Source organism: Megalobrama amblycephala, linkage group LG13, assembly GCF_018812025.1.
Source record: "Megalobrama amblycephala isolate DHTTF-2021 linkage group LG13, ASM1881202v1, whole genome shotgun sequence".
Taxonomy (NCBI): Eukaryota; Metazoa; Chordata; class Actinopteri; order Cypriniformes; family Xenocyprididae; genus Megalobrama; species Megalobrama amblycephala.
The window spans coordinates 33,029,399-33,051,735 of record NC_063056.1 but is presented as its reverse complement, the minus strand read 5'-3'; the positions used below and the strand labels follow the sequence as shown (position 1 = coordinate 33,051,735).

At 36.1% G+C, this 22,337-nt stretch overlaps 1 long non-coding RNA gene across 1 annotated transcript; it reads right to left on the bottom strand.

Annotated features, from left to right (window-relative positions):
• Positions 1-13,178: 13,178 nt before the first annotated feature.
• LOC125244236 lies at positions 13,179-18,976 on the bottom strand. The gene is made up of 4 exons (XR_007179261.1): positions 17,189-18,976; positions 17,002-17,060; positions 16,601-16,781; positions 13,179-13,860 (listed from the first exon to the last, which is right to left on the bottom strand). It is a non-coding gene; the product is annotated as an uncharacterized LOC125244236 (long non-coding RNA).
• Between the last annotated feature and the right edge of the window lie 3,361 nt (positions 18,977-22,337).

Genomic DNA, 22,337 nt, shown 5'->3' with positions numbered 1-22,337 from the left:
GTCCCCAACCCCTCCCCAAGTTCTTACTCCTTTCAATAATGTTCAACTACTGACAGACACGAAAACAGCCCTCCATTGTACAAGCTCGATTTTTTGCTTTGCTCATCCAATGGGCTTTATCTTGGATAGTTGGAACCACTGATGGTTATAGATCAGTGGTTGGAACTGATTTTGTTGCTTGGGGCTTAGTCTTTCATTTTCAAATATTCGCACATATGTTGAATATGTATATAAAATGGTACATTTTGTAAATTACTTACTTATAATAATACTAGTATATTATTAATAGTTATTTGTAACATTATTATTTAACTATTTTAAATATAAAATACCAAGTCACTTAGCCAAAGGCAACAGACAGATGAATGAATGAATGAATGAATGAATGAATGAATGAATGAATGAGGGGTGTCAAATGATTAATTACATCCAAAATAAAAGTTTGTTTTTACATAATTTATACTGTGTATAATTATTATATAAACACACACACACACACACACACACACACATACATACATATACATACAAATATATATAATATATATAATATATATGTATATATATATAAATAATTGTTTCTTAAATATATATGCATGTGTATTTATATATACATAATAATTATACACAGTACACATATATTATGTAAAAAAACTTCTTTTGGAATGCGATTAATCGAGATTAATTGCTTGACAGCAATAAAATAAAATAAAATAAAATAAAATAAAATAAAATAAAATAAAATAAAATAAAATAAAATAAAATAAAATAAAATAAAATAAAATAATAAAATAAAATAAAATAAAATAAAATAAAATAAAATAAAATAAAATAAAAATAGTTTCAACCAACCTGGATTTTACCGCTTGTGGCTTAATTTTTTTTTCTAAAAACCTTAAGACTAAATTTGGATTTACCTTTTTCAAAAGTTCTCTCAAAGGGTAGAAGTATTACAGTCCAGCAAAATCATATTCAAATATTACCATTCATGTTGAAAATATAATTGTATATTTTGTAAATTACATAAGTTTTTTATATTATGCAAAAGTTTGAATATGAATGAAAAAGCATATTATATATATCTTACATCTTACCTCATCTTCCCAAATCTCTTAAATAAAATAAGCAAAATAAGCATCTAAGTGGTTGCCACAGATATGACCAAGCAAGCAATGCTTCAGACATGGGTGCCCTTTACATGCAGAAACGTGCAGATTTCAATAATGAATTTGAATCTATTACCAACGACCAGTGGATAAGAGGGCAAAGGAGATGCATGTGTTATCTAGGGCTGTGATATGGTCCAGATTGTTTACGGGTTGATGGTTTAAGGCGAGAAGAATAGGACAATAAAGCAGAGGAGGGGCGGGAGGCATGAGATACACTCCTCCGGCAGTGGTGATGAATGCATGAGGGCTGGAGGTGTCGGTGGGGGTCGGCAGCATTCTTCCACACAGCACCATTGAGAAACACAAGGGACCAGCAACAGGCGGTTCACCAATGCCTCGGGTTTGTGCTCTATGTGTGTGTGTGTGTGCTAATAGCGTTCACTTTGACCAAAATTTTTGATTTCGCTCTTCTGGTGGGCAAAATAACTAATAATGCTATCAGCAAAAAAAATTCACTGCATTATCAACAATTGATAAATCGACTGACTGTCCTTTAGTAACATATAATGGGACAAATGAACCATAATGCCCCTCACTTTACAATGTGAATTTCATCTACACCCATTCAGCTATCACAAGTTTGATGAAGCTGAGGTATAGAGATTTTTTTTTTTTTTTTTTTTTTTTTTTTTTTTTTAATGAAAAGGTTTCTTCCCACCGTACTAAAAGGGACATGAAAGCAATGCATTTCAGCTGGCAACAAATGCAGACAGCAATTTCTAGTCAGTTATATCATTCATAAAAGAAAAGGCTTTAAAATAAGCGGAAAGTTTCACTGGGTGGCATTTTTCTTTTTCTTTTTTGCACTTCCTGAACCTACAGGGGTCATATACTGTATTACTACATAAATATTTCAGACAGGATATATGATTTTTTTCTGGTCACTGAGCAGTATTACGAGCAGTATATTAGTACGGCATTACTGTAGTGAGTTTTTGAAATAATAATATAGAGACAGCAACAAAAATACATTAAAATATATATAAAATAAAAGTATTCAAAACATTATATAATACATTATTCTTAAGACAATCTTAACCGATAACGGTCCCATAGAACTGATATTCTCCCACAGACTCATTAACCCTGTCTCTATGCCTCCTTCTACCCCCTACTGGTTCCCACACTGCTCTCCGAGTGCGAGATTTGGGTTAAGTGCCAACAGGCTCAGCTTCAAAGGGACTGTGGAAGAGAAGAGCTGGTGTACTGTGGCCTCCAACCAGCACTCTTATAATAATACAAATATACAACCGTATACATTTCCCTTATAGGTGCTGGGAGAAAAACAGTTTGACAGTACCAGTCAAAGGTTTGGATGCACTTGACGGAATTTATGCTTTAGATCTTAAAATCCTTTTGATCGCTTATATGCTTAAAGGGACAGTTCACTCCAAAAAAAAATTTTTTTTTAAAAATCTGCTATCATTTACTCACTCTCATGTGATTCTAAACCCATGTCACTTTCTTCTGTGGAATAAAAAAGGTGTCCTGGTTAATCTTTCCCATAAAGCAGTAGTGTCTCCGTTTATCCACCTTTTTCCTGATGAACCTATTACATCTTGAAGGTCACACTTTAGTCCAATTCTCACTATTAACTAACTATTAAATGGTTAGACGACCCAAAACTCACCCTTACGTCATTCCAAACTAGAATGATCTTAGTTCATCTTCGGAACACAAATTAAGATATTTTTGATGAAATCTGAGAGCTTTCTAATTCCCCATAGAAGGCAATTACTAATTTCAAGGCCCAGAAATGTAGTAAAGACATCATTAAAACAGTCCATGTGACTACAGTGTTTCAACCTTAATTTTATGAAGCAACAAGAATACTTTTTGTGAAACAATTTCTTCTCTTCTGTGTCAGTCTTCGACACTTTTCACTACGCCTATGTCAGAACAGCGACTCAGTATTGGCTGACGCACACATAGTATTCTCGTCACTTGATAACATCAAGGTTAAACCACTGTAGTCACATTAACTGTTTTAACCATGCCTTTACTATCTTCCTGGGGCTTGAAAGTGGTAATTACGTTGCTGTCTATGGTGAATTAGAAAGCTCTCGGATTTCATCAAAAATATCTTAATTTGTGTTCTGAAGATGAACGAAGGTCGTACAGGTTTGGAACAAAACGAGGGTGAGTAATTAAAGGGTTAGTTCACCCAAAAATAAAAATTCTGTCATTAATTACTCACCCTCATATTGTTCTACAACCGTACGACCTTCATTTATCTTTGGAACACAAATTAAGATATTTTTGATAAAATCCGATGGCTCAGTGAGGCCTACATTGCCAGCAAGATAATTAACACTTACAGATGCCCAGAAAGCTACTAAAGACATATTTAAAACAGTTCATGTGACTACAGTGGTTCAACCTTAATGTTATGAAGCGACGAGAATACTTTTTGTGCGCCAAAAAGTAAAAATCAAAATAATGACTTTATTCAACAATATCTAGTGATGGGCGAAAACACTGCTTCATGAAGCTTAATGAATCTTTTGTTTCGAATCAGAGGTTCGGAGTGTGAAAGTCAAGTGATTTCAAATAAGTGACTCCATAAGTGTTTCGAAATTTCAATGGTTCATGTGACTTTGGCAGTTTGATTCACACTCTGAACCTCTGATTCGAATCAAAAGATTTGTTAAGCTTCGAAGCTTCATGAAGCAGTGTTTTTACTAGATATTGTTGAATAAAGTCGTTATTTTGTTTTTTTGGTGCACAAAGTATTCTCGTCGCTTCATAACATTAAAGGTGCCCAAGAACGTTCTTTCACAAGATGTAATATAAGTCTAAGGTGTCCCCTGAATGTGTCTGTGAAGTTTCAGCTCAAAATACCCCCATAGATTTTTTTTAATTAATTTTTTTAACTGCCTATTTTGGGGCATCATTAACAATGCACTGATTTACACTCGGCGCCGCCCCCCTTAAATCGCGTGCTCCCTGCCACATGAGCTGTCGACTATATTACAGCGCATTTAAAAGTTCACACAGCTAATATAACCCTCAAATGGATCTTTACAAGATGTTCGTAATGCATGCTGCATGCATGCTTCGAATTATGTGAGTAAAGTATTTATTTGGATGTTAAAGTTTTATTCTAAATGAATTTGAGGCTGTTCTCCGTGGCTAACGGCTAATGCTACACTGTTGGAGAGATTTATAAAGAATGAAGTTGTGTTTATGAATTATACAGACTGCAAGTGTTTAAAAAATGAAAATAGCGACGGCTCTTGTCTCCGTGAATACAGTGAGAAACGATGGTAACTTTAACCTCATTTAACAGTACATTAGCAATATGCTAACGAAACATTTAGAAAGACAATTTACAAATATCAGTAAAAATATCATGCTATCATGGATTATGTCAGTTATTATTGCTCCATCTGCCATTTTTCGCTGTTGTTCTTGCTTACCTAGTCTGATGATTCGGCTGTGTGCAGCTCCAGACGTTAACTGGCTGCCCTTGTCTAATGCCTTTTATAATGTTGGGAACATCATGGGCTGGCATTAATATTGGGGCGTACACCCCGACTGTTACGTAACAGTCGGTGTTATGTTGAGATTTGCCTGTTCTTCGGAGGTCGTTTAAACAAATGAGATTTATATAAGGAGGAGGAAACAATGGGGTTTGAGACTCACTGTATGTCTTTTCCATGTACTGAACTCTTGTTATTTAACTATGCCAAGATAAATTCAATTTTTGAATAAAGGGCAACTTTAAGGTTGAGCCACTGTAGTCACATGAACTGTTTTAAATACGTCTTTAGTAGCTTTCTGGGTACTGAAAGTGTTAATTATCTTGCTGGCAATGGAAGCCTCACTGAGTCATCGGATTTTATCAAAAATATCTTAATTTGTGTTCTGAAGATGAACGAAGGTCTTACGGGTGTGGAATGACATGAGGCTGAGTAATTAATGACATAATTTTCATTTTTGGGTGCTTCCAGTTTGGGGAACTTCCACTCAAAAAGACTGAAACCAATGATTTCAATTAATAAGGTTGCACTACAAATAATCTTTATCAGCCAGTTTGACTGAATGAGTTGTCAATTTCCCTTCATGTTTTATTTTCAGACATCAGAAGAATAACATAAGAATATCTGAAGCAAAAGCTCATTCAGTCGCTGCATTCTTGTCCTCCTGATTATTATTTTTTCTTCTTTGTATTCCACTGCAACAGTATGAAAAAATAGAACATACACTACGCATTTGTGGTCTGCCCTCCCAATTTAATTTACGATATAATCCATGAATGAATCACTGGAATGCACTAAGAATCTCTCAAGATTTTTCTCCCCATATCCTCACGTCTCTTTTCAGGTTTGTTTTCACATGGATGCTTTAAATATCCCTACTAGCAGTGCTTACTAGAACGTTTCTAGGTAAATACAGTATTTGTTATCTGTCAAAATGACGGAAAGCACTTAATATGAAATATTATCACTCTAGTCTATGCTAAAGAACATTTTTGATTAAAGCAATGCAAATTACATAATGTTACTACAGTGATATTTAACACGTCCATAATTTTGCTGCAGTTGTAGTAATTTGCAAATGCTTTTACCCTTTTAAATTTCCTTTTAATGTTCGATGGTTGAAGGCTGAGTAGAATAATGTCACTTAATTGTACCCAGTTTTTTTTTTCTTTAAGAAAGCTTATTGCGTTCATAGAGCAAACCTTTCACTGATTATTTACAGATTAATGGAAGTTACTCCCATAAATCATGAAAAGCATCATGGGGCGAAGGATATATTTAGATATATTTACATTTAGATTTCAAATGTAATAGATTTTACATTTATTATATTATAAGTAGGCCTAATAATAATAATAAAAAAAATTATATAACAGCAAAAAATCAACACTGTTTATAGTTTGAGTCGGTAAGATTTTGTAATGCTTTTGAAAGAAGTCTCTTATGCTTATTGAGGCTTTTGTAACATAAATGTCTTAAATGCTCAAATGTTTGGGGTCAGTTTATTAAAGAAATGTAATTTTAAGAATACATTGAATTAGATAAAAAAAAAAAAAACAGTAGTGTACATACATATTAGTAAAGTAAGACACTTGCCTGAAAGATAAAACTTCACCTGTTTTCCCTGCTGAACATACACATATCTGGTTATGAATGAACGCTTTATAGGCTTCTTTTACTGCACTCATGAGAAATGAGTATTATTAATAAGGTTAGGTTTAAAAATAGAGTCACAATGGGAATGCCTATTAAAAATGAATAATAGTGATCATCCATCTGTGTGAAAGGTTAAAGGCATGCAGTGCACTGATGAAGCTGAACACATATGAGATGTTACTGCTAAACCTTATTCTAACGCTATTGTGCCTTACATATGGTTTCGAGAAAATGTTAATGTTGGTGTACACATTTATGCAGGATTACATTCTGAATGCTGTAAAACAGCCTATTTGTAATTGATGATCCATTATTGATTGGGTGGTGGAGTGTTAAAGCCGTAAAGAACAAGGCTCCTGGATGAGCACTGCTGGCACTACGCCTTCTATGCCTTTTCTTCTTTCAAAGCTAAAACACCCCACTGGGAAAACACACATCCACACAACAAGACACAAATAGATCCGGTGGTTCACTTTGTCCTTGGACTTGTTGAAAGCTCTAACCACTACACAAACAAACACATGTCCTCAAAAAATAGTAAACAGGATTTTTTACACTTTCAGTATACCTGCCTAACCCGAAAAGTCTTTTATAACCCTAGGTAAAGGCCACTTTTGACTCGGTGTTGACACCCTTCTCTAGAGCTACTCTGAATTGTGATGCCAAAGGTATACTTTGAAACAATGTGGCAACCAACCAAACACTAGATAACTAAGCATAAATGCATGCATTAAATATTTTTGCACTTTGTGCAATCACAAAAGCTTTCACACATTGTTGTTTCAGCATCTGAGGATATTTCAGTGACGCACTTTCTTTTGTCAATAATTAGAGTTGATTTAAATGACGATATTTCCACAGATGGATAAGCAGTTATCAAAACAAGTTGTGTTAACAAGTCCAAGTGTGAAAAGCCCAAACATATAGATTACATACAAACCTACAAAAATAATAAGGTCACAATAACAATATGGGCAGTCAAGAAAAAATATTTAGGTTAAAGATCCATCATAATCCTCTAATCTCTTCAGCATGATAGTGTTGTTTTGATAGCCATAGCTTTGTTGTTTGAATTCAAATGGAACAAGACATGGAACATATTTAATCCCAAAAATAACAAAAACAGTTGCAAAGTACAATTTTGTCCCAAGAACTGAGGCATCCAAAATACTGAGTTTCCTCTTGGAAATCATCTTGATCCATCTTTCACCTCTTGACCCAAGCTTCCTATTTTGCTGACACAAAAAAAAAGGCCTAAGAAAAAAACAAAACAAAATTCTTTTGTTAGCTCCAACTAATGGATATTGTCCATAGATTGATGTAAAAAAGGATGGACGGCACGTCTCCACTTCCTTCTACTGAAGAAAAATGAAGCCAAAATGTCCCAGAAAAGGCTTTTAACATCTTGGGGTGATTATGTAATTTAGAGCCTGACACTGCGTCCAAAATCGAATACTTCTCTACCATATAGTATCTGAAAAACAGTAAGCCCGGATGACTTACTACTTCCGAGATTCTGAAGTGTGCATATGGACACTTTACTATCCCATGAGGCCACAGGAGAGGATTTGTGAATGGAGTTGAAGGAACGTAACGGATGCTGGGAGGTCATGTGACAGTAACAACATGGCAAATGTAGTACGTCCGAATTCATTCATACTACACGCATTTGTACAATATAGAACATACTTTTTCAGCAGTCGTGAAGTAAACTTAAATTCAAATGTAGTACCTAGTCAACAGTACATGATTTCGGATGCAGCTTGAGTTTGTGCAGTCCTGATCGTGAAGTGGAGCCGCAGGATCAAGGTCCCGCCCATACTCCTGCAGACTCACTTGCAAGCACAGCTTTCAATGATGACATTACACCTAGTTTTTATAGCATCATAAAACTAAAACCAAACTTATTCGTAAAATGAACACTTGAACTTAAATCAGCGTAATAATGACTATCAAAAATGACAAAAACCATCTTTGAAAAATAAAGTATTTGAAGTGTAATTTTTTAGTTTGACTCCCATCGCATTCAATTACATGGGAGGGCGGTGTTTATGACCTATACTGCAGCCAGCCACCAGGGGGCGATCAAAATGTTTTGGTTTCACTTTTCAGGACATGTGTGGTATATTAGCGCTTCATATGAAATCAAATACTTCCCTAATATATATTACGTGAACAGTACGGCATAAGAGTAGTATGTCCGATTACAAACCCGATTCCAAATAAGTTGGGACACTGTACAAATTGTGAATAAAAACAGAATGCAATGATGTGGAAGTTTCAAATTTCAATATTTTATTCAGAATACAACATAGATGACATATCAAATGTTTAAACTGAGAAAATGTATCATTTTAAGGGAAAAATAAGTTGATTTTAAATTTCATGGCATCAACACATCTCAAAAAAGTTGGGACAAGGCCATGTTTACCACTGTGTGGCATCCCCTCTTCTTTTTATAACAGTCTGCAAATGTCTGGGGACTGAGGAGACAAGTTGCTCAATTTTAGGAATAGGAATGTTGTCCCATTCTTGTCTAATAGAGGCTTCTAGTTGCTCAACTGTCTTAGGTCTTCTTTGTCGCATCTTCCTCTTTATGATGCGCCAAATATGGGTGAAATATCTGGACTGCAGCCTGGCCATTTCAGTACCCAGATCCTTCTTCTACGCAGCCATGATGCTGTAATTGATGCAGTATGTGGTCTGGCATTGTCACGTTGGAAAATGCAAGGTCTTCCCTGAAAGAGACGATGTCTGGATGTTGTTCTAGAACTTGGATATACCTTTCAGCATTGATGGTGCCTTTCCAGATGTGTAAGCTGCCCATGCCACACGCACTCATGCAACCCCATACCATCAGAGATGCAGGCTTCTGAACTGAGCGCTGATGACAACTTGGGTTGTCCTTGTCCTCTTTAGTCCGGATGACATGGCGTCCCAGTTTTCCAAAAAGAACTTCAAATTTTGATTCGTCTGACCACAGAACAGTTTTCCACTTTGCCACAGTCCATTTTAAATGAGCCTTGGCCCAGAGAAAATGCTTGCGCTTCTGGATCATGTTTAGATATGGCTTCTTTTTTGACCTATAGAGTTTTAGCCGGTAACGGCGAATGGCACAGTGGATTGTGTTCACCGACAATGTTTTCTGGAAGTATTCTTGAGCCCATGTTGTGATTTCCATTACAGCAGCATTCCTGTATGTGATGCAGTGCCGTCTAAGGGCCTGAAGATCACGGGCATCCAGTATGTTTTTCCGGCCTTGACCCTTACGCACAAAGATTGTTCCAGATTCTCTGAATCTTTGGATGATATTATGCACTGTAGATGATGATAACTTCAAACTCTTTGCAATTTTTCTCTGAGAAACTCCTTTATGATATTGCTCCACTATTTTTCGCCGCAGCATTGGGGGAACTGGTGATCCTCTGCCCATCTTGACCTCTGAGAGACACTGCCACTCTGAGAGGCTCTTTTTATACCCAATCATGTTGCCAATTGACCTAATAAGTTGCAAATTGGTCCTCCAGCTGTTCCTTATATGTACATTTAACTTTTCCGGCCTCTTATTGCTACCTGTCCCAACTTTTTTGGAATGTGTAGCTCTCATGAAATCCAAAATGAGCCAATATTTGGCATGACATTTCAAAATGTCTCACTTTCAACATTTGATATGTTATATTTTATTCACAATAGAATATAGATAAGTTTATGAGATTTGTAAATTATTGCATTCCTTTTTTATTCACAATTTGTAGTGTCCCAACTTTTTTGGAATCGGGTTTGTACATAGTATTCAAAAAACAGTACGCCAAAAGAGTAGTATGCTTGAATACATAGTATTCGAAAAACAGTAGGCGAAAAGTCTGAATGACCTACTACTTCCGCCAAGATTCTGAAGAATTTTCTGAATTTTCATACTAACCATATTTGTACTATATAGAGTATACTTTTTCAACGGTCGTGAAGTAAATTCAAATGTAGTACCTACTCAGACAGTACGTGATTTCTGATGCAGCGCTGGTCTTGCCACTCACAAAACCTTAGCAAACGCATAGCAACACTCTTGTAAACACCTTGCAATGCCCTGCCAACCACTCAGATATGCTCGGCAACCACATAACAACAAGCTACTATGTAACATAGCAACAAGAAAAAAGCCACTTAGAAAACCTAAACAACCCTGGTAGCAGCACTCTAGTAACCACTCAGGTGAACCCAGCAACCGCATAGCAACACCCTAAAAGCAAGCAACACAGAACACCTTAGCAACCACATCGCAACACTCTGGTAACCACCCCTATACCACCGTATAGCAACGTCCTAAAAGCCACACTCTAATAAACACCCACCATTATCCTGGAAACTATTCAGAACAATTTAGCAACTGCATAACAATATCATGGCCACCACCCACAACATCTTTGCATGGTGGTAATGACGTTTTGTTTTCAAAAAATGTAAAAACAATATCATATTACCTCCAGTATTAAGAATTAGAAAGATCAGTTATATGTATGAAGTATGAAAACAAACTACTTTGTTAAGGAGTCTGTTTTAATTTGCAGGTAAAAACTTTCTCCTGATGTCTTTCTCTCAGATTTACATTCACATATAAGCTCACAGTCTATATGCAAGATATATTATAATCCAGTTCCTCTGGCCATGTGACAGATCTAAGCCCCTCCTCCATTTTCTCCTACACCTTCTTCAGCACTTTTATTTCCCTTTATTCAAGTGCCATTAGCGCACTGCTGCTATTCCTGGCTCTGGACAGGCTGGAGCTTGGATCATACAGGCTTATATGCTGCCAACCAGAGCAGAACTAAACTGTTTGTGCAGCCCCCCTCCCCACCACCATCAGCAGTGGCCCATCCCCCCGTCTGTGCTCCCTCAATGCTCTCTCTCTCAGCTGTGCTCCATTGCTATACAGCGGACAGTGTGTTTATCTCATACACACTCATGTTGACTTGTGCGAGTGGTGACATATTAATACCATATTAACAGATTACAAGAACATGATCATGGGTTCCATGCATTTATTGACAAGCATAAATCACAGCAGTGTGGATTAGCATGATGATCAATGATATCACTCCGTTCCATTTATGTACCAATATGCTGAGCAGAAAAATGGAAACAATATGAACACAGGCTGTTCTCCAAAAAGTGGCCCTGCACAGCATTAGCAATGCCACGGTCAAGACTTAAATTCTCAAGGACCATTAAATATTTTAAGGGTCAGTAAGATTTTTTTTTGTTTTGTTTTTGAAAGAAGTCTTTTCTGCTCATCAAGGCAGCAATTATTTGATCAAAAATACAGTAAAACAGTAATATTGTGAATATTATTAAAAAGATTTTTTTTTCAGGATTCTTTAATGAAAAAAACCCCAAAAAACATACTGACCCCAGTCTTTTGAATGGTAGTGTAGTTTGAATGGTAGTGCAAATGTTTTAAATACATAAATTACATACATACACACACACACACACATACAGTCAAACCAAGATTTATTCAGACACCTTGAACATTTTTCATTCATTAATATTATATTATATTATATTATATATATATATATATATATATATATATATATATATATATATATATATATATATATATATATATATATATATATATATATATATATATTATATATATATATACACACACACACATATATACAGTACAGTCCAAAAGTTTGGAACCACTAAGATTTTTAATGTTTTTAAAAGAAGTTTCGTCTGCTCACCAAGGCTACATTTATTTAATTAAAAATACAGTAAAAACAGTAATATTGTGAAATATTATTACAATTTAAAATAACTGTTTTCTATTTGAATATATTTCACAAAGTAATTTATTCCTGTGATGGCAAAGCTGAATTTTCAGCATCATTACTCCAGTCTTCAGTGTCACATGATCCTTCAGAAATCATTCTAATATGCTGATCTGCTGCTCAAGAAACATTTAATGTGTACAATTGTACAAAATATTTGTGTACAATATTTTTTTTCAGGATTATTTGATGAATAGAAAGTTCAAAAGAACAGTGTTTATCTGAAATCTAATCTTTTGTAACATTATAAATGTCTTTACTGCCACTTTTGATTGATTTAATGCATCCTTGCTGAATAAAAGTATTAATTTCTTTCATTTCTTTTAAAAAAATAAAAATAAAAATTCTTACTGACCCCAAACTTTTGAACGGTAGTGTATAATGCTACAGAAGCTTTGTATTTCAGATAAATGCTGTTCTTTTGAACTTTCTATTCATCAAGGAATCCTGAAAAAAAAAAAAAAAAGTACACAACTGTTTTCAACATTGAAAATAATCATAAATGTTTATTGAGCAGCAAATCAGCATATTAGAATGATTTCTGAAGGATCATGTGACACTGAAGACTGGAGTAACGATGCTGAAAATTCAGCTTTTCATCACAGGAATAAATTACTTTGTCAAATATATTTAAATAGTACACAGTTATTTTAAATTGTAATAATATTTCACAATATTACTGTTTTTTACTGTATTTTAATTAAATAAATGTAGCCTTGGTGAGCAGATGAAACTTCTTTTAAAAACATTAAAAATCTTAGTGGTTCCAAACTTTTGGACTGTACTGTATATATATATATATATATATATATATATATATATATATATATATATATATATATATATATATATATACACACACATATATTATATATATACATAATATATACATAATATACATAATATATATATATATACACACATACACACACATATATATATATATATATATATATATATATATATATATATATATATATATATATATATATATATATATATATATATATATAAAATCTAATATATAACACAGCATATTGATATTGTTGCCACTATTTTGCTCAGTGTGCACATACATACTTTAAAAAAAAAAGGAAACATTTCAATCTTTCGGATTAGTGTTCAAATGCATTATTTTTTGCTATAATCTGAACTGTAAGAAATTAGATATGTATTCAGTAGTGAAAAAGTGGATGGTTTTAAATGCAGTATATGCAGCAATGTGTAAAATATTATAAATATTATAATGTAAAAACATCCAGATTTCTGTCTGCTCGTTACATACTGACAGCCACTCTCGACTGATGCGAAAGAAAGCCTCTTGGCGTCATGCTGACACTTTAGTCATTACTATGGCATCAAATGTAGATATATCAGATATTGACTACACCTACATAATGACATGCAGACAGTCATATTTGAAAATCAAATCAGAATTGAGCTCAATCACAACAAAGCGTTTACAAAAAAGTGTTAGCTAATTGCATACATTTAAGTTAATGACAAATTGAAAAAATTGGACATTTTTTAAGGTATAAATCTTCAGGCAAGAAACAAATTCCAGATGACAGACCAGCAAGGACAACATATGGTTCATGTGAATCATAACAACCAATCAGAAGCCTGTCAGATCCAGATGTCAGACTCGACAGCAATGGGAACGGGCTGATACAGGCAGGCCAAGTGTGCTTTAGCTGTGGCATCAAACCAAAGAGGCTGGCAGGAGAGGTGACAACCGGAATGGACATCAAATATAAGAGAGACAGCGAGAGAAAGAGGCTGTTATGATGCTCCTACCGCAGACTTTAGAACAAATAAAGACACTTGAATAGGAATAGAACACGGTACACACTGCAAGCTAATCGTGGCACATGGTACACAGACCTTTTACTGAATAGACACTTGGCAGAACACTGGAGAGTGGAATCTCAATATTGGACTGTAGGAATATTGCAGTCCAATTTCAACAGTGCTAGTGTTAAGCAGTGCTGCGTTCTGTTACTAGTTGGCAAAATGTTAAGGACAAATATGAGAAGAGCAAAACGAGGTTTAATTGCTGCAAAACGCCAACAGTACAGGCCGTATGTACATTAAACCAAAAAATACACAGTCGTTTTTCCATATACAAATACCACGAAACAAATTAAACAGATCTTTTCGTCCTGCGCGGTGCAGTCTGGTTGCCAGCAATGGCCCACGCAGCTAAACAGATGCCTATATTAACTCTCACTAAGTCACAAAATGGCAGAGAAAACAATGAAGTCCATTGTTATGTAACACGCTAAAGCTTCTAATGAAGGTTTCAGATAATTGGAAACAAAGGGAATGAAGGTAATGAGACAATCAAAGCACAATGGCATGTTTGTCACTTTTTGTTCAGCTAAAGGGCATTCAGCCTTGCCATATGCAGATTATAATAGTCCGAAAATGAGGATGGTCAAATAAGTTCACTTCATTCGTGTTCATTAATGTTTTGGTCTGCTCTGGCAATAGTGTCCAGTTTCCCCCCCCCCAATTAGTAAGTATAAATCAATAACAAAACCTTGCTAACTGCACTTACTTAATCCATTAGGAGGCAAATGTAAATCAAAAGGGCAGCTTAGAGCTTTAAGCATGTTTCCGAGTGTTCACATTATTATAATAATGAGCCAAGTCTTAAACTCTGGCTTATTCATATTTCTTTTTACTGAGGCAAATCCATTAGTCCCCCCCATCAGGGACAAGGCATTCTTTTAAATCTACTGCCTTCCCGCCATATCTTAATCATGCAGAATCTGCTGGAATGTCTACACATGTTCTGTCTGGTCTGCTGGAAATTCTAACAATTCTTAGGAGCCATTTACAAAAAAAAATTTTTTTTTTTTTTTTTTTTGCATTACACTGCATTGCCTTCCCATTGTTTTTCTATGTAAATAAACCCTAAAATGATGCCTTTAAACGTTAATCTTGCATCTTTTTCAATGCCTTGCACAAATAACGGCTTTCTAAACTTTGCGCTCAAGTTAAAACACATCTCAAGACTTCCCTTTTTTTCCCCTCATTTTTAAATGCAAAAGCGCATTTCGGGGAAATCAGCCCTTATATTTACATTAAAGGATTAGTCCACTTTTAAATAAACTTTTCCTGATAATTTACTCACCCCCATGTCATCCAAGATGTCCATGTCTTTCTTTCTTCAGTCAAAAAGAAATTAAAGTTTTTGATGAAAACATTCCAGGATTATTCTCCATATAGTGGACTTCAATGGGCACCAAACGGTTGAAGGTCATAATTAGTTTCACTGCAGCTTCAAATTGTTCAACACGATCCCAGATGAGAGATAAGGGTCTTATCTAGAGAAACCATCGCTCATTTTCTGAAAAAAATTGAAAATTATATAAGTTTTAACCAGAAATGCTCATCTTGAACTAGCTCTCTTCTTCTTCTCCTCTATTAGAATTCCAGCAGTGTAGATGCTGCTAAGCGTATTACTGCCCTCCACAGGCCAAAGTTTGAACTAATTGTTATGTACTTGCACTAGCATATTGCATATAAAAATGAGTTCAAACTTTGACCTGTGGAGGGCAGTATTACACTTAGCAGCGTCTGGAAAAATCCTGGAATGTTTTCATAAAAAACTTTAATTTCTTTTCAACTGAAGAAAGAAAGACATGGACATCTTGGATGACATGGGGATGAGTAAATTATCAGGAAAAGTTTATTTAAAAGTGAACTAATCCTTTAATGTATTCGGAAAGAGACATACATTGCATTCATGGTATACAGTTTATCAGTTTCATCATGAATAAAACCCATTACGCTGCTAACACCATGTTCTACTGAAGTTATTTTTCATCGACAGCATTTCATGGTGAATGTGATTTCACCAAGTACAACATTTTGCTGGATCAACATCTTTGTTGATCCTGGAACAACATTCCAATCAGATTTGAGGGACAAGTTCACAGTTTATGTCAAGTTTAGGCTTACATCCAGGTGCTTCTACATCAGTGTTATTCATCCATCATTTCCCTCTTTTTAGGGATAAGTTATGAGTTAGGGTAGGTTTAGGGGTAGGGATAGGTTTAGGACTACATTTTTGGACAGGAATGTTGTTGATCCAGGAACATTTCTTACTTGGCAAAATCACAATGACCATTTCATAGATGCTGTTTTGAACTGAGACAATTCATTTAAGGAAACAGAAATGTAAGTAGCCCTTTTTCTTGAAGGAATTTATACAACAAAATTTGACCTTTGGCAGACCCAGAACTACACTTAATTCATCAGCTTCAAAAACAGAAGAAACTGGCTTCAATATTTGGATAACTTAGAGCAGTGATAAATAATGCAGTGACTATTCTCCTGTTGTCTCAAAGCACTCAAATAGAGAAGGCTTTATTTCTCACTCTCAACAGTGCAAGTTATTTGTATGAGATGTTTTACTAGTAGTAATTGGGAAAAGAGAGATACCAACCTCCATGCAGAGAATGGACCAAGAGAAGACAATGACATGGGATAAGCGATGGAGAACTGGGAACTGCTTTTCTTTCTCTTTACCCATTACCTCCACATCAGTAAACCGCTGGCCTACTTTCACAGCTTCCATTTTTAATGAGTTCATCCAACACCCGCACCGGAGCTCACCAATCAACAACCTGTCACATCCACAAGAAATTCAGGTGAAAGGAACACAGAGTAATTGTAATAAATATTGAAAGACTACTGGTTTAGTGGCTTCCAGACATGCCAACGGCTGGTTCCCGGCTCCGGGTCCTTATGAAATTCATGCGAGTGACTATTGGAAATGCCATCAGAGAACAGTGTGGTATCTGGATGGGATTACTTAAATGTATTTCATTAAGGAATATGGTTGACCTTTAGTGCTCCAGATGTGTGGAATGAAGTCAGTCCATCTCTTTGTTTTCCTGATTTTCCTACATGCAAGAAATAACCAAAAACAGATTTACACCAACATGCAACTGAGAGCAACAGGGTAATTCAAGAGAAATGAGGCCATGAAACATGGTGAATTAACAGCCATAAAGAAAGACTTCACACTTACCTTTACACTTAAACACTGCGGCACAAGTTCAATCACCTGCTGGAAGCATGGCATTGGATGTAATTTCTTTTCTGCAGGCGGGTTGGAGGTCCCACCTGCACTTCTCACGTGTCCAGCACAGAACTTCAGGGCAAAAGAACCTCTCCAGGAAAACATTACTCAATCCCAAAATCTTCTTTAGCTGAAAGGGTGTCATGTTCTTGCTCTCACCCATCAAAAATGAAAGAAATGTGTTTTTCTGGGAGGAGCATGACGTGTTCACAGAGCATGACTCAGGCGGCGAGTTGGGAAACTAAACTACAATGAGTCATAAACAAAAACAGACCATCACAAGCTTATCAATGTCTGGTATTTCAAACCATTGAGCAAAACTATAAGGGTACAACATCTAACACTTTCGATCAAGAGACGCTTCCAAAAAAACATTTTAACACTGGAAGATCTCTTTGGTTATAATTATTGTATCGTTTCATCTGGCCATGTGACTCCAGCAACTGAGACAGAATAGAGGGCCACTGTCTTGAAGAGTTTAGCTCCCACTTGTCTCAAAACACCTGCATGGAAGCTTCTGGTATGCCTAGTAAGACCATGATTAGCTGGTTCAGATGTGTTTAATTGGGGATGAAGCTAAACTCTGCAGGACAGTGGCCCTCCAGAAGCAGGACTGGACACCCCTGTTCTAGTTCTATCGTTCCAATGTTTGTTTTTGGTTAAATGCCTGAAATAAAACAAGCTCAAGATCTTTTCTTTTTATTCTACGACATAAAATACATTGGTAATAAAGCATTTTTTACTCGATTTGCTAATTTGGTTATTTGGGCTACAGTGGTTGTCAGGGATAATAAACATCATCACACAGAAGAAGAAAACGCATCTAATCACTAGACCATTTTACAGCCTCGTTGTGTTTATACTTGCACTTTTGTAAGCTAGGATAATTTGAACTTTCCAACTTGTATATTTTAAATAAAGATTGAAAGAGCTGTGGGAAGATTAGTGGTGGTGATGTTAAAGTTGTGTATCCATAGTGTAGTTTGTTTGTAGTCTAAATTTAGCTTTTAATTCTGGCCATTGTATTTAGGCTTCAAAATTCATATAAGGTTGTTTTATTTTTCAAGATAATCTTCAAAGTATTTAATGTGGGATTGCCATTTGTTGGCTCCAGAGTCATTCAGACCATTGAAAAGTGGATGGAGCAGCCTATACCTTGCGCTCCAAGATTTTGTCTTCATGGAGACAAAACTGTTCTACGGAAGGAAATATCTCAAGCGTAGGCTGGTCTGGCTGTTGTTGGATGCCAGAGTGGTGCTGTGAAATTGGAAGAACTCAGACACACTCTCTTTCAAGGATTGTATTGGGCGTATGACTTCTAATGCATCATGTGAACAAATGCTGGCAAAACTTACAGACACCACCTATGTTTTCAATGAGAGATGGGGTAGCTTTCTGAATTATTTGGAAAACAAGTAGAGATATAATTTTGCTGTCATTTTGGTTGGTTTTTTTTTTTGGGTGCAACAAGTTTAAATAAAAAAAGTTAAATGACAAAAAAAGAGATAATCCAAGTCAAGGGCTTCCTTCTGGGTTGGCCTAAAAAAAAGTTACGTAATCCAGGGGTGCGTTTGCCAAAAGCAACTATGGTCCCAAGTTCTGTTGTTACCAACAGAGATCAACAGAACTTGCGACTAACTGGCCAACGATGCTTTTGGGAAGCATGGCTCATATAGAAAGCCGAGACTAGGAATTGTACCTTAAAGGATTAGTTCACTTTCAAATGAAAATTACCCCAAGCTTTACTCACCCTCAAGCCATACTAGGTTTATATGACTTTCTTCTTTCTGATGAACATAATCTGAGATATTTTAATATCCTGACGCATCTGAGCTTTATAACAGGAGTGAACGGGACCAACGAGTATGAGCTGGTTTACACTTTCTTCGTACGTTGAATACGGAAGGCAGTCTGGCAGAAACTAGGTATTTTACTTCATAACTTGTTAAATATGGATTTTTTTGTTTTTTTACACAAATGCATCGCTTCACTTCAGAAGGCCTTTATTAACTCCGCGGAGCTGTGTGGAGTATGTTTATGATGGACGGATGTGGATGGAAGCACTTTCTTCAGTTCATACTCGGTCCCGCTCACTTCCATTATAAAGCTCGAATGCATCAGGATATTTATTAAAATATCTCCGATTGTGTTCATCAGAAAGAAGTCATATACACCTAGTATGGCTTGAGGGTGAGTAAAGCTTGGGTTAATTTTCATTTGAAAGTGAACTAATAAGGTAAGCAATTTTTCCCCACTTAAACTCTCCTTTACAACTAAAGAAACAAATAGTGAGCTCAGTAGGCTTTAGTTATGTCAGTGGCCTAGAAAACCAATTTTAGACTACATAATGCAGGTTCCCCTCTCATGTTGGCCACCATGTTAAAATTGCATGACCATATATGTTTCGCCATTAAACCAACATTACCAAATTTGGTTCTATCTATTTTTGCGGCAGACATTACTTTTGCACAAGCAAGCGGGATGCCAAATGCCCATGGCGCAAACACAGAAGGTGCCTAATTGAGAGGTTGTTGACAGCCTGTGGTGGCGCAGTCCCAGTTTTACTCCTTTTAATCTGAAAGGCTAGACATCTATGCTTACTTCTCTGATTCAGTGAATAAACCAAGTCTCTCAGAATGGAGCTGAGAACAAGACCAAAGAGTGACTTGAATGTGAACTCAATGAACCTCAAGCTGACTCGAATGTGAACTCAATGAACCTCAAGCTGAATACTTTAAGTCATGCAGATGGAACTCAACACAAGGAATGCTGATTAGGGGGTAATTAATTTTGCGTTACAAATACAGTCACAGCTCTGTGTGACTAGAAAGGGCGGCTACCATCTCAGACAGTAATTCTCCCGGTAATGGAGTCTCCGGCGTGAGATTCACCGGAGCCCTTGCTTTAACATTCAATCTTTAAAGCACAAAACAGCCCCTCCTCTCCAGCTACTCTTCATGCAGAACCATGAGACCCGTTACCATGGAAACGTCCTCAGAGAGATAGTGCGGGTGCACAAACATGAAATGCTTAAATGCCTCCATCAAGCACGTATCGCACAGAAACGATGGTGCTTGGAATACAAGGGAAGTATCCTTTATATTCGATTGAGAACGCACAGGCGCCAACTGTTTCTGGCAGCCCAAGAGATCGAGCCATCTGTACATCACACACAGGCTGTCAATATTTGTTGTTTTAATTCAAAGTCTTTACAATTGGGGGTTTTGCAGTTCCACAGGGAGTAACGCAAAGCAATCAGTTTGAAATACAGAAGACATTGAAGAACATACCGTACATTTAGCCTTCTGTACTAGCTGTAACTGTAAACCGGGCAGGTTTGATCAAAATCTGGAGATGCATTCAAGGTATACAGCATTTTTTGTTTCCTGGGAATCAACCCCATAAGCTTCCAGGAACAAATCATAGCATTATTTGAACATAAACATGACTAGCCGAATATGGGCTTTGCCAAGCTGTCCTCGTTCCTTCCGTGCAGCGACACAGCCTGTGGCATTGAGCAGAGCACCCCCTTTTCTTTTTTTTATTCACACATCTCTGCATCTGCCACCATGGTTACGGTGGTGAAGGATGAAGACTGATGGAAGAACACACAAGCAAGAAGATGTGAGGGAGAAAGATGGAGAGAGAAGAAAAGAACCAGGGCAGAAAATGAAGTCATAGAAGAAGAGGAAACCTGCTAAAAAAAAAATGGGGAAAGGAAATGGGTTGAAAAGAGGGAGATGATGAGAGAGAAATGAAGTGACAAGTTCGCCTGGGCGGCTGTGGAGTGACCTCATCGTTTCATCTGTGATGACAGGGCTGCTGAAGCTCAATAAAATAAGTGTTTTTTAAACATCTGAACCACCAATATGGGATTAATGTGTTATCTAGAAAGTTGGGAGTTTTATATATGTAATGCAATTTAAAGCCAACGTGACATTTGACCTGATTTACTTTATTAAAAGGTATAAGTTGCCCAAAAATGAAAATTCTGTCATCATTTACTAAATTTCTTTCTTCTGCAGAGCACAAAAGATGATATTTTGTGAATGTCAGTAACCAAACAGCGGATAGACCTCATTGACTTCCAAAGTATTTTTTTCCCCCCATACTATTCAAGTCAATGTGGTCCATCCACTGTTTGGTTACTGACGATCTTCAAAGTATCTTTTGTGTTCAGCAGAAGAAAGTTCATACAGGTTTGAGGGTGTGTAAATTTTCACTTTTGGAAAAAACTTTCAGTTTGCACAAAAATATTAAGCAGCCCAACTGTTTTCAACATTGATAATAATAATAAATGTTTCTTGAGCACCAAATCAGCATATTAGAATGATTTCTGAAGGATCATGTGACACTGAAGACTGGAGTAATGATGCTGAAAATTCAGCTTTGCATCACAGGAATAAATTGCATTTTAAAATATATTAAAATAGAAAACGGTTATTTTACATTTTAATAATATTCCACAATATTCCTATTTTTATTGTATTTTTGTTCAAATAAACGCAGCCTTGGTGAGCTTAAGATAAATCTGAATGTTTTTGAAAGAAGTACCTGCCCCAAACTTTTGAACATATATATGAAACTAAGATGAATGAAACTGAAACTAAGCAAAAAGGAAATTTCCCCAGTAACAAGCCATCAAGCTGATAATCTCACAATGACAGATATTGACCAATTAATCAGTCTATCACTAATCTGAACACTTTTAATAAGCTCTAACATTTTTTCAAAACACCATTCCCCACCATTTATTCTCATTCAGGCAGTATAAAAGAAATGAAAGTGAAAACTAGTGAAGAAGCCACACTTTATCACAGCAAATAGGGAAATCTGTGCCTTGAGCTCATCTTTGCCAAAGCATAAGTGCTCTCAAAGAGGGCTGCAAGACCAGCCTGTATCTGAGTGGAGGAGGTGTTTGATATCTCCCAAAAATCACTGGCCGTTTAGGTACGCCTCAAGCTCAATTTTATGACTGGGCCTCATCTGGTATCATTACACCAAATGTAAATAACAGCTGTAAATGTTGCACATGGAGGCAGTGAGGTGCTCAAACACCAAGGTGACAAAACCCTATATTTTTTATTATATTTATAAT